This window comes from Vulpes lagopus, chromosome 9, assembly GCF_018345385.1.
Source record: "Vulpes lagopus strain Blue_001 chromosome 9, ASM1834538v1, whole genome shotgun sequence".
Lineage (NCBI taxonomy): Eukaryota > Metazoa > Chordata > Mammalia > Carnivora > Canidae > Vulpes > Vulpes lagopus.
This window is the reverse complement of record NC_054832.1, coordinates 60555740-60569999: the sequence shown is the minus strand read 5'-3', so window position 1 is coordinate 60569999 and position 14260 is coordinate 60555740. Positions and strand designations below refer to the sequence as shown.

Sequence of the window (14260 nt, the reverse complement as noted above, 5' to 3'; positions counted from 1 at the left end):
TGTTTTCCTTGTGCATTCCCCTATGTGCTTTTCTCTCTCTTGTCCTTACCTACGGCCACAGCTCCCTTCCCTCTCTAGCACCTGTGATCCGTTTCTCTCCTAAACCATGTCTCTGCACTTCCTACCTTCTTCAGTGTGGCCTTTTCTCTCCCTTTAGTTATGGAGTTTGTTCTGTCAGTTTTCAGTTTGACCCTAGAATATTTAGGATGATTTGATAGTTATCTACTTGTGTTGGTGAAACAAAATGAGCCTAAGGTCCTATTACTCCACCACATCTTCCTCTTTACCAGAGACTTAAGAGTAGAAGGTCTTAATTTTGATGAAGTACAACTGGTTATTTTATTTTTATTTTTTAAAAATATTTTATTTATTCATTAGAGAGAGAGAGAGATTGAGAGAGAGCACAAGCAGAGGGAGAGGGAGAAGCAGACTCCCCACTGAGCAGGGAGCCCCATGTGGGGCTTGATCCCAGGACTGAGAGACCACAACCTGAGCTGAAGGCAGACACCCAACCATCTGAGCCACCCAGGTGCCCCTGGTCAGTTTATTTTTTAATGAATTGTCCTTTCTGTTTTATCTTTAAGAAATTTTAGCCTAACCCAGGAATCAGCCAACTATGACCTGTAGTCCAGGTAAGGCCTGCTGATTGTTTTTATATGATTTATGTGCTATGAATTATTTTAATTGAAATTTTTGAGGTTAACTATAGATTCACGTGCAGTTGTAACAAACTGTAGCAAGGTGTTCATGAACAGTTTCCCTAGTTTCTCCCAATGGTAGGCCTTTTTAAAACTATACAATTTAATATCACAACCAAGATATTGACATTGGCACAGTCCACAAACCTTATGTAGATTTTTCCAGTTTTACTTGTACTCATTTGTGTGGGTAAGAATGGTTTTTACATTTAAAAAAATTTTTTTTTTTAATTTTTTATTTATTTATGATAGTCACAGAGAGAGAGAGAGAGGCAGAGACACAGGCAGAGGGAGAAGCAGGCTCCATGCACCGGGAGCCTGATGTGGGATTCGATCCCGGGTCTCCAGGGTCGCGCCCTGGGCCAAAGGCAGGCGCCAAACCGCTGCGCCACCCAGGGATCCCGGTTTTTACATTTTTAAATAAACTGCCCAATATGGAGCTCAGACTCATGACCCTGAGATCAAGAGTTACATACTCTACTGACTGAGCCAGCCAGGGACACTTTTTTCATTTTTAAATGGTTGAAAAAAATCAAAGGAATATTTCTTGATGCATGAGTATTATATGAAATTCACATTTTAGCATCCATAGCTTTTATTGGAGCATAGCTACATTCACTTATTTATAGTATAGTCTATGGCAGCTTTTGCCCAATGATAAAATAATGGAGTAGTTGTGACAGAGAACATATATAGTAATTGCATTGCCTTCTACTGCTGCTCAGTGGACTATAAATTGCAGTGATACAGTTATAACTTGACAACATTTTGTGCACCATATATTACTGTACAATGACATTATATTTACTTTTTACTTACCAGGGCATTCCCATAATGTCACATGAAGACAAAAGTGGATTTTGAATATCATACTTATAAGGCATAATGGAGTTTAGATTATCTTGTTAACAAACCAGATGTGCAGTGACACCACAGCTGTGCTGAAAGAATGCAGTGTACATTGACATTCTCAGACTATCACAATATTCCTAACTCATAGTAAAGAAATAGGAAAAATCAGAAAATTCATTGTGGAATATCTCATGGCAAAATTTCCAAAAATAAAAAAATAAAGGCTGCAACCAATGTAAGTTTTTGAGCGGCCAATTTGTTAGCCAAACAAAGACTTCTTTTTTTTAAAAAAATATTTTATTTATTTATTCATGAGAGAGAGAAGCAGGCAGGGACACAGGCAGAGGGAGAAGCAGGCTCCATGTGGGACTCCTCAGGACCCTAGGATCACTCCCTGGCTAAAGGCAGGCACTAAACCACTGAGCCACCCAGGGATGGATCCCCAAACAAATACTTCTTATGGTGAATTAATTAAAATCATGTTTGTAGCAGCTGAAGAAAAAAGTGTGTCCAGAGAAAACATTTGTTTAAGATAATTAGTCTTTTTGCAAGAGCGAATTCTCAAAGACTTGAGGACATTAAGAGTAAAATCAGTAGTCAGCAAGAAGGCAAATTATTTCAAGTGGTTTTCATTGGCTCTTGATGAGTTGAAAATGTTACTGGTATATCTCAATCACTTCTTTTTTTTTTTTTTTTAAATAGAAACATCACTTTTATTGACAAGTTAGGACCACAACAGACAGCTTCCACAACAGGAATAAGACAGTCCCAAGACAATGGAGTGTAAAATCATAGCAGACAGGTTAATACTCTTCACCCTCATCCTCTCCCTCAGCACTATCCGCTCCAACCTCCTTATAATCCTTCTCCAGGGCAGCCATGTCCTCACAGGCCTCAGAAAACTCTCCTTCCTCCGTGCCCTCACCCACATACCAGTGAACAAAGGCACGCTTGGCATACATCAGGTCAAACTTGTGGTCCAGGTGAGCCCAGGCCTCAGCAATGGCTGTGGTGTTGCTCAGCATGCACACAGCTCGCTGTACTTTGGCCAGGTCTCCACCGGGTACCACAGTGGGAGGCTGGTAGTTAATGCCCACTTTGAAGCCAGTGGGGCACCAGTCCACAAACTGGGTGCTGCGCTTGGTCTTGATGGTGGCAATGGCAGCATTGACATCTTTGGGAACCACATCACCACGGTACAACAGGCAGCAAGCCATGTATTTACCATGGCGAGGGTCACATTTCACCATCTGGTTGGCTGGCTCAAAGCATGCATTGGTGATCTCTGCTACGGTAAGCTGTTCATGGTAGGCTTTCTCAGCAGAGATGACAGGGGCATATGTGGCCAGAGGGAAGTGGATGCGGGGATAGGGCACCAGGTTGGTCTGGAACTCCGTCAGATCCACATTCAGGGCTCCATCAAATCTGAGGGAAGCAGTGATGGAGGACACAATCTGGCTAATAAGGCGATTAAGGTTAGTGTAGGTTGGGCGCTCAATATCGAGGTTTCTACGACAGATGTCATAGATGGCCTCGTTGTCTACCATGAAGGCACAATCAGAGTGCTCCAGGGTGGTGTGGGTGGTGAGGATGGAGTTGTAGGGCTCTACTACAGCTGTGGACACCTGGGGGGCAGGGTAGATGGAGAACTCTAGCTTGGACTTCTTGCCATAATCGACAGAGAGACATTCCATCAGCAGGGAGGTGAACCCAGAACCGGTTCCCCCTCCAAAGCTGTGGAAAACCAAGAAGCCCTGAAGACCCGTGCACTGGTCAGCCAGCTTCCGAATTCGGTCCAAGACAAGGTCAATGATCTCCTTGCCAATGGTGTAGTGCCCTCAGGCATAGTTATTGGCAGCATCTTCCTTGCCTGTGATGAGCTGCTCAGGGTGGAAGAGCTGGCGGTAGGTGCCAGTGCGAACTTCATCAATGACTGTGGGCTCCAGGTCTACAAACACTGCCCTGGGCACATGCTTGCCAGTGCCCGTCTCACTGAAGAAGGTGTTGAAGGAGTCATCTCCTCCCCCAATGGTCTTGTCACTTGGCATCTGGCCATCAGGCTGAATGCCATGTTCCAGGAATAGAGCTCCCAGCAGGCATTGCCAGTCTGGACACCTGCCTGGCCAATGTGGATGGAGATGCACTCACGCATGACTGAGACTTCAAGGGCTCCTTGGGGCTGGAGGCGGCGAGGGGATGGCGACAAGTTTCTCCCACTTCAATCACTTCTTTTTATTCAAAGATTAAATACCAAGTTTGAAGTGATAAAGTATTAGCCCTATGAATATTCTGCATGGAACAGCTACAGGTAAGAATATTTTCAAATAAGTTATGAAATGCTAATATAGTACAACCTGAAGGTGGTATCTACTAAAATGTGTTAAAACTGATAGTGGTAAAAATAACGGGTGAAGCAGGAAAGTTTTGACTGAATAAATTGACAAAGCTTTTGAAAACAAAAGCTGTTTAAAGCCTTTGGTTATTCAGTAGTACTTCACAGGTAATATTTCAGTCTATCATTTGTTATTGAACTGCTAGTGTTAACAGAGGACTTCCTTTACTCTTGTGACTTAACCATTATGAGTTTTGTGAATTTTTGTCAGAAACATAAGTGAAATATCCTAGCTTGCTCTTCTGCATAACAGTTCAATGATTTAGCATTGGTAATGTTTTACTGTGGTTTTTGCTATTATGAATAACACTCCTAGGAACACTCATGCACAAGATTTTGTTTGAGCATCTATTTTCAATATTTTTTGGGTATATATATATCATGGTGAAATTTCTGAGTATTGTGGGTTAAATTGTATCTTCCCAAAAGATATATTGTAGTCCTTACCTTTGGTACCTGTGACATGACTTATTTTCAAAATAGAATCTTAGTCGATATTATCAAATGAAGATGAGGTTATACTGGTTTAAGGTGGATTTTAATCCAATGATTATAAGAGGGAGATTTGGATAGAGAGACAGACATGCACAGGAGGAGGCAGCCATGTGAAGACAGAAGCACAATTTGAAGTGATGCAGCTCCAAGCCAAGGAAGCTAGGGATTGCTGGCAACCACCAGAAGCTAGAAGAGACAGGAAGGATCCTTTCCTAGAATCTTCAGAGGGAGCATGGTCTGAAATCATACAATCTTTTGAATTTCTTGCCTTCATATCTGTAAAAGAATACATTTCTACTGTTTTAAGTCATCTAGTTTAGGGTAGTTTGTTATGGAAGCTCTAGGAACCTAATACACTGGGTCATATGACCATTCTATGTTAAACTTTTTTAGAAATATCAAACTGATACAATAGCAGCTGCCATTTTACAATTCCATCAGCAGTTTTTAGGGTTTCAGTTTCTCCACGTCCTCAATGACAAATTTTTTCTTTTTCTATATTTACAGCCATTCGGGCAGCCCCGGTGGCACAGCGGTTTAGCACCACCCGCAGCCCAGGGCGTGATCCTGGAGTCCCGTGTCGGGCTCTCTGCATGGAGCCTGCTTCTCCCTCTGCCTGTGTCTCTGCCTCTCTCTCTCTGCATCTCTATGAATAAATAAATAAATAAATCTTAAAAAAAAATTTACAGCCATTCTAGTGGGTGCAAAGTGCGGTCTCATTGTGGTTTTGATTTGTATTTCCTTAATAAGCAATGATGCTCAGCATCTTTTCATGTATTTTTTTGGTCACTTGTGTATCTTTGAAAAAAATCTATTGAAAATTTTTTCCCATTTAAAAAATTGGGTTATTTATCTTTTTATTGTTGAGGTAAGTATTCTTTATATATTCTGAATATAAGGTCCTTATCAGATATATGACTTATAATATTTTCTTTATTCTATGGATTTTCTCTTTCTTGATAGTGTCTTTGATGCACACCTGTTTTTAATTTTGATGAATTCAGTGTAACACGTTATTCTTTGATTGCTTGTATTTTTGGTGTTATAGCTAAGAAACCATGCTACCCAAGGCCATGAAACCTTAAACCTATGTTTTCTTTCTTTTTTTTTTTTCTTTAAGATTTTATTTATTCATGAGACACAGAGAGAGAGAGAGAGGCAGAGACACAGGTAGAGTTAGAAGCAGGCTCCATGCTGGGAGCCTGATGTGGGACTTGATCCCGGATCTCCAGGATCACACCCTGGGCTGAAGGTGGTGCTAAACCCCTGAGCCACCAGGCTGCCCCCTATGTTTTCTTTTAAGAGTTTTATAGTTGCAGCTCTTACATTTAGGCCTTTGATCCATTTTTAATTAATTTTTGTATATAGTGTAAGGTATGGGATCAAAATAATTTTTTTGCATCTTGATATTCACTTGTCCTAGCATCATTTGCTGAAAAGATTATTCTTTCTCCATTGAATGATCTTGGTATCTCTATCTAAAGCCAATTGACCATAGATGTATGTGTTTAGTTCTGGAATCTCAAATCTATTCCTTTGATCTATATATCTGTCTTTATGCCAATCGAGACACTGTCTCGATTACTGTTGCTTTGTAGTAGAATTTGAAATCAGAAGGTATGAATCTCCCAACTTTGCTCCTCTTTTTTCAAGACTGTTTTGTCTTTTCTGGGTCCTTCGTAATTCTATATGAATTTTAGGATCAGCTCTATATTTCTGTAAAAAGAAAAGGCAGTTGGAATTTTAAAAGGGATTATGTTGAATCTCTGGATCAATTTGGGGAGTATTACTACTTTAACAATATTAAATGCTCCAATCATTGAATATAGGATGTCTATCCACCACTTATTTGCGTCTTTAATTTCTTTCAATGAAATTTGTAATTTTCAGGGTACAATTTTTATACTTATGTTATATTATGCCTGAATATTTTTTGATGCTTTTGTAAATGTATTTGTTTTCTTCATTTTCAGACTATTCATTGACAGCATATAACTGATTTTTGTTTATTGATCTTGTATCCTGAAACTTTGCTAACCTCACTTATTAGTTCTAATAGATTTTTTCTTTTCCTTTTTTTATTGAGGTAAAATTGTATATATAACATTATGTTTCAGATGCACATTATAATTTGACACCTGTATACACTACAAAGTGATCACCACTAAAATTCTAGTTATCATCTATCACTATACAATTGACCTTCCCTCATTTCACAGACTCTCTACCACACCCCCAACTTTGGTAATCCACATTCTATTATTTGTATCTATGAGTTTAATTTTTTATCTTTTTTTTTTTTTTTTTAGATTTCATATAAGAGTGAAATCATGCTGTCTTTTTCCATCTGACTTATTTCACTTAGAATAACAACTTCAAGGTCCATCCATTTTGCCAGAAGTGATTTCCTTCTTTTTTTTTTGGCTGAGAAATACTCCATTCTATATTCCGCATCTTCTTTTTCCCTTCATTTATTGATGGACATTTAGGTTGTTTCCATTTCTTGGCTATTGCAAATAATGCTGCAATGAATATAAGGGTATATATATCTTTTTGAATTAGCATTTTTAAAATTGTTTGGATAAATGCCCAAAAGTGCAAGAATTAGATCATATGGTAGTTCTAGCCTTAATTTTTTTGAGGAATCTACATACTGTTTTTCATAGTGACTATACCAATTTACATTCCCATCAACCATGTACAATGGTTCCCTTTTCTCTACATCCTCTCCAACCCTTACTATTTCTTGTCTTTTTGATAGCAGCCATTCTAACTGGTGTGAGGTGATGGCTTAGTGTGGTTTTGATTTGCACTTTCCTAATAATTAGTGATGTTGAAGATCTTGTCATGTGTCTATTAACTATCTGTATGTCTTCTCTGGAAAAATATCTAGCTCCTCTGCCCATTTTTAATCAGTTGTTGCTATTGAGCTGTATGAGTTCTTTATATATTTTGGATATTAATCCCTTGTCAGGTATATGAATTGGAAAAATCACCATTCGGTAGTTTGTTTTTTGGTTAAGATAATGGTTTCTTTTGTGTATAGAAGGTTTTCAGTTTGATGTAATTCCATTTGTTTATTTTTGCTGGCCTTTGGAATCAGATTCACAAAAATATCATTAAAACCATTGTTAAGGAGCTGACAGCTTATATTTTCTCCTAGGAATTTTATTGTTTCAGGTTTTATGCTCCAGTCTTCAATCCATTTTGAGTTAATTTTTATGTATGATGTAAGATAGTTTAGTTTCATTCTTTTGCATGTTGCTGTCCAGTTTTCCCAACACCATTTATTAAAGATACTGTCCTTTCTTCATTGTATGTTCCTGGCTCCTTGGTGGTAAATTAATTGGCCATACAGGTTTGATTCTGAGCTCTCTATTCTGTTCCATTGACTTATGTGTCTGTTTTTATGCCCATACCATATTGCTTTGATTACTATGGCTTTGTAATATAGTTTAAAATCAAGAAGTGTAATACCTCTGCCTTGTTCTTCTTTTTTTGGGGGGGGATGTGGAAATGCTTTGTTCTTCTTTGTCAATATTGCATTGGTTATTTGTGATCTTTTGTGGTTCCATACAAATTTTTGGAATTATTCGTTCTAGTTCTGTGAAAAATGCCATTGTAGTTTTGATAGAAATTGCCTTGAAACTGGCTTGCTTTGGGTAGAATGGATACTTTAACAATATTAATTCTTCTATTCCATAAGTAGAATATCTTTCCATTTGCTTGTGTCTTCTTCAATTTTTTTTGATTACTGTCTTACAGTTTTTAGTGTACAGGTCTTTTATATCATTGGTTAAATTAATTCCTTTTGATTCTTTTTGATGGAATTATAAATGGGATTGTTTTTTAAATTTCTCTTTCTGATAATTCATAGATAGTGGAATATTTTGTGGGAAGTTTTTTGATTACTAAGTAAATCTTTTTGCTTGTTATATGTATATTCAGATTTTTAATTTCTTCTTGAGTTAGTTTTTATACTTTGTCTTTCTAGAAATTTTTTCCATTTTATTTATCTAATTTGTTGGCATTCATTCATTATATTCCCCAATAATCCTTTATATTTGTGTGCGGTTAGTAAGAATGTTACCCTTTTTATTCATAATTTTAGTAATTTAAGTCTTTTTCTTTTTTTTCCTTTGTTAAAGATCTGTCAATATTGTTTATCTTTTCATAGAATCAACTTTTGGTTTCGTTGATTTTCTATTCTCTATTTTATTATGTTAGCTGTAATTTTTATTATTATATTATTGATTTGAGGTTTAAAAAATAGGTTTGTACAGTTATAAAATTACTCCTGAACACTGTTATTGCTGTATTTCATAGATTTTGGCATGTTGTATCTTCATTTTCTTTAATTTCAAACTATATTTAAATTTTCCTTATAATTTCTTTCTTGGTCTATTGGTTTAAAGTGCACTGTTCAGTTTCCACATATTGTAAATTTCTCAAATTTTCTTCTATGGATTTTTCCTCTCAAATTCTTGTCTTTGGAGAGTATGCTTTGATTTCAGCCTTTTAAAATTTATTGAGACTTGTTATATGGCTTAACATATTAACTATAATGGAGAATGTTCCATGTGCATTGGAGAATGTGTATTCTGCTATTGTTCTATGGATGCCTTTAGGTCTAGTTGGTTTATACTGTTGTTCAACCTTGATTTCTTTCCTGATTTTCTGTGTAGTTGTTCTATCCATTATTGAAAATGGGATATTGAGGTCTCTGACTATTGTTGATTTGTCCATTTCTTCTTTCAATTCTGGCAGTTTCATTTCATGTAATTTGGGATGGTATTGGGTGCATATATATTTATAATTGCTATATCTTCTTGATGGATTCATGTTTTTATCATTATAAATGTATTTCTTTAACTCTAGTAACAATAATTGTCTTAAAGTCTAATTTGTCTAATATTAGTATAGACTTTCTAGTTCTTTTTTGCCAACAATTTGCATTGTATGTATTTTCCATCATATTACTTTTAGCATATTTTTGTCTTTGAATTTAAAGTGTCATGTAGTCAGTATATAGTTAGATCATGTTTTGATTAATTGATTGATTGAGAGGGAGAGTGAGGAGAGGGACAGAAGGAGAGGGAGAGAGAGAATCTTATACAGGCTCCATGCCCAGTGTAGAGCCTGATATTGGGCTCGATCACACAATCCTGAGATCGTGACTTGAGCTGAAATCAAGCATCAGACACTTAACTGACTGAACCACCCTGGCACCCCTAGATCATGTTTTTATTTATTATTTATTTATTTATATTTTATTTTATTTTATTTTTAGATCATGTTTTTAAAATCAAGTCTTCCATTTCTGACTTTTTTATATGACATTTACATATAATTATTGTTAAGGTAAAGTTTATACTTTCAAATTTATACAAATTTTACTAATTGTTTCTTATATTTCGTTCCTCCCCTCAGCTCCTTCATTAATGGTATCCTTTGTGTTTAATATTTTCTTTTTCTTTTCTTTTTTTTAAGATTTTATTTATTTATTCATGACAGAGAGAGAGAGAGAGAGAGAGAGAGAGAGAGAGAGAGAGACAGGCAGAGGGAGAAGCAGGCTCCATGCAGGGAGCCTGACATGGGATTTGATCCCAGGTCTCCAGGATCACACCCTGGGCTGAAAGCGGCGATAAACCGCTGGGCCACTGGGGCTGCCCTAATAGATATTTTCTAACATATTTTAATTCCCTTGTAATTTTTTGGGCATATATACTTTTAATCTTTTTTAATTTGAGTATACTTGACACACAATGTTATATCAGTTTTAGGTATACAGCATAGTGATTCAATATCTCTACAAGTTATGCTGTGATCAAAAGAAGTATAGCTACCATCTGTCACCATTCATTGCTATTAAAATATCAGTGACTGTATTCCCTATGCTGTACCTTTTATTCCCATGATTTATTCATTCTATAACCAGAAGGCTGTATCTCCTGCTTCCCTTCCATTCTGCTCATCCTCCCCTTCCCTTTGGCAATCATCAGTTCTCTACATTTATAGGTCTGATTCAGCTTCCTGTCTATTTATTTTTTTGCTTTGTTTTTTAGATTCTACATGAGTGAAATTACATGGTATGTGTCTTTCTCAGTCTGATTTATTTAAGTATGTGTCTTTCTCAGTCTGATGAATGGACCCTCTAGGTCCATTCATGTTGTCTCAGATGGCATGATTTCATCCTTTTTTAAGGCTGTGGAGTATTCCATGTGTAAACACACACACACACACACCCCACATTTTCCTTATCCATTCATTTATTTATGAACACTTACATTGGTTCTGTATCTTGACTATTGTAAATAATGTTGCAATAAACATAGGGGTGTATATACCTTTCTGAATTAGTATTTTTGTTTTCTTTGGGTAAATATCCAATAGAGGAATTTTTGGATCAAATTTTTATTTTTTCTATAAAAATATTTCTATTTTTAATTTTTGTAGGAAACTCCATATTGTTTTCCACCATGGTTATACCAATTTATGTTCCCATCAACAGTGTACAAGGGGTCCCTTGCCAACACTTGTTCTTTCTTTTTTTTTTTTTTAAAGATTTTATTTATTTATTCATGAGAGATAGAGATAGAGAGAGAGAGAGGCAGAGACACAGGCAGAGGGAAAAGCAGGCTCCATGCAAGGAGCCTGATGTGGGACTCTATCCCAGAACTCCAGGATCATGCCCTGGGCCAAAGGCTGGTGTCAAACCGCTGAGCCACCCAGGGATCCCCTTGTTATTTATTTTTTATTTTAGCTATTCTAACAGGTGTAAGGTGATATTTCTTTGTGGTTTTGGTTTGCATTTCCCTGAAGATTAGTGATGTTGAGTTTAGTGTATATATATATATATTTTTTTGAGTTTAGTTTATATTTTTGAGTTATATTCTTAACGGTTGTCCTGGGCATTACCATTACCATTTCATTTTATAACAATCTAGTTCAGATTAATACCACCTTAATAATATATAAAAATGAAGTTTTTATATAACTCTTATGCTGTTCTTCCTTGTACTGTTGTCAACACATATTACCACTTTATATACTATGTGCCTACCAACTTAGATTTATGAATACTGCATCATGCAGTTGTCTTTTAAATCAGATAAGAAAAAAGTTACAGATATATATTTATGCTCTTTTTTTATATTTACCTTTTGTAGTTATACTTATTGGTGCTTTATATTTCTTCATGTGGATTAGGGTTACTGTCTAGTATCCTTTCATGTCAGCCTGAAATACTCTTTTTAGTATTTCAGTAATACTCCTTTTAGTAATTTTTATAAGGCAGCTCTGCTAGTAAAAATTTTTCTCAGATTTTATTTATGTAGAAATCTCTTAATTTTTTCTTCATATTACAATATAGACTCTCTTTTAAAAAAGAAGATTTAGTGCTATCTCCTTCATTTTTGGAGGATAATTTTGCCTGATTCAAAATTTTAAATTGACCATTTTTTTCCCCCGTAGTTGAATGTTATCCCAGTGGCTTTCTGATGAGAATCAGTAGTTAATCTGTTTCAGGATCCCTTGTATATGATGGTGTGATGAGTTTAAACAGTTTATGTACTGTTTAAGAATCTATTTTTGTCTTCTGCTTTCAACAGTTTTATTATGATTTGTGTAAGTGTAGATCTCTTTGATTCTCATCCTAAAGTTTGTTCAGCAGCCTGGTTGTGCATATGAATGTTTCTCAACAATTTTTGGAAGTTTTCAACATGTCCTCAAATATTCTTTCTACTCCCTCTCTCTTACCCTATAGTGACATATTGGTATATGTGATAGTGTCTCACATAGCTTTAAGGTTCTGTTCATTTTTTTTCATCCTTTTTTAATTTCTGTTTATGAGACTGGATACTATCAATTGATTGATCTTTAAGTTTGATAATTATTTTTTCTTCCTGCTCAAATCTGCTATTAAGCCCCTCTAGTGAATTTTTCATTTCAGTTATTATACTTTTCAACTCTAGAATCTGTTTGCTTTTTATAATCATATTTCTTTATTGATATGCTCCATGTGGTAAAACATCATTTTGCTACTTTATTTCTTTAAACATAATTTTCTTAGGTCTCTGAACATATTCAAAATAGCTGATCTGAAGTCTTTGGCTGGTATGTCCAACGTTTGACTTCCTCAGGGACAGTTTATATTGATCACTTTTTTTCCTGAGTTCTTACCATTCTTTCTGTGTTTTTGTATGTCTTGTAGTTTTTTTGTTGTTGAAAATTGAACGTTTTAAATAACATAGTTATCACTCTGGAAATTAGATTCTGCCCTATTTCCAGAGTTTGATGTTACTGGTGCTCATAGTAGTAGTTTTTGCTTGCTTAGTGGCTTTTCTGAACTACCTTGTAAGGTTTGTATCCTTTTTGTGCGAAGCCACTGAAATCTCCATTTGTTAGCTTAGTGGTCAGCTAACTATTAAACAGAAATTTCTTTAAATACTTGGAGCCATTCAGTCCCCCAGTCTTTTCCAAGGGACTATGGGTGCTTTTTGAGACATGCTTTCAACACTCAGCCAAGAAGTTTACAACTCTGCCTTACCCGTCACTTCCTACTTACACAAAGCCTTAAGGTCAGCTGGAAGTGAGAACATGGGGCGTTTTTAAGTCTTTCCTTAGCATATTTATAGCCCTGGGTATGCATGGCCTTCTATGTTCCTGGGAATATGTCAGATCTTTTTTTCAAAGTCCATATAGACATTTCATTTCTCAGGTTCCCTTTTAAATGTTTTGATTAGTCTGTTGTTTGTTCCAACTGTTACCCATCACCTCAGGCATCTGTGATGTTGAGCTTTTGACAGATGCTTCCTGGGAAGAGGCATTTAACACTGGACAAATTTAAGCGAGATCAAGTAAATGCAAGCATTTTGAGTGGAGTCTTCCAGGGAACCACCAGACAGGTCAAATATTACTTCTTTGAGAATGACTTTATTCTGCTCCCTCTGTAACTGGGAATGTGAGCTGTGGTTTTTTCATTAAGACTAACTGGGCTGGGGTATGGGACTAGTGCAAGTTAAAGTTCAATTTCTTACTGAGATTTAGCTGTTTTTCTCGATTAAATGTTTCCTGGATTGCTACAAGCCTTTTGTTAATTTCCAGAGTTCCGAAAAAGTTAATTTTGACAGTTTTGGGGGCCATTTTTTGGTTGCTTTTATGGAGGGCTAAACTTTCGAAGGTATTTACTCTGATGGTTTTGTTGATGTCACTCTGCAATCAGTTTTGATGTTCAAAAACACTAACTTTGATATCCAATTAAGTGAAGTGCTTAATTAAGTGAAGCCCACCCCAAATTCTATTACTCATATTCATATTCCTATTGTGGGCTAGTACTACACAAAATTGCACTCAGTTATCACAGTTATATTTTGAATTTCTTCAAAAAAATTTGTGGAAATTTTTTTCTTTCTTGCTGTATAAGGACCTATGCAGTATTCTCATTTTTTCCCTCTTGGTCCAAAGTTTAAAATATTTACTATCTGGCCCTTTACAGAAAAAGTTTGCTAACCTCTGGTCTAATCCAGGGTCCAAAGATTTCCTCCTATGTTTCTTCTAAAGGTTTTATAGTTTTAGGTTTTCCATTTAGATCTATGGCACATTTTGAGCTAATTTTTTATTGCAAAATATGGATCCACATTCATTTTTTCTATATGGATGCGCAGTGATTCCATCACAGTTGGTTGAAGCGGCTGCTTTTCTCCACTGCATTGTCTTGGCATCTTTGTCAAAAATTAGTTGTTTATGTGTGGGTTATTTCTGGGACTATATTCTTTTCCACTGATCTATTTGTCTTATATTTATGCCAATTCCATGCTTTCTT

General features: G+C 36.0%; 1 pseudogene; it reads right to left on the bottom strand.

The window, feature by feature from the left end:
• Positions 1 to 2353: 2353 nt before the first annotated feature.
• On the bottom strand, positions 2354 to 3711 carry LOC121498953 (annotated as a pseudogene).
• Positions 3712 to 14260: the final 10549 nt, after the last annotated feature.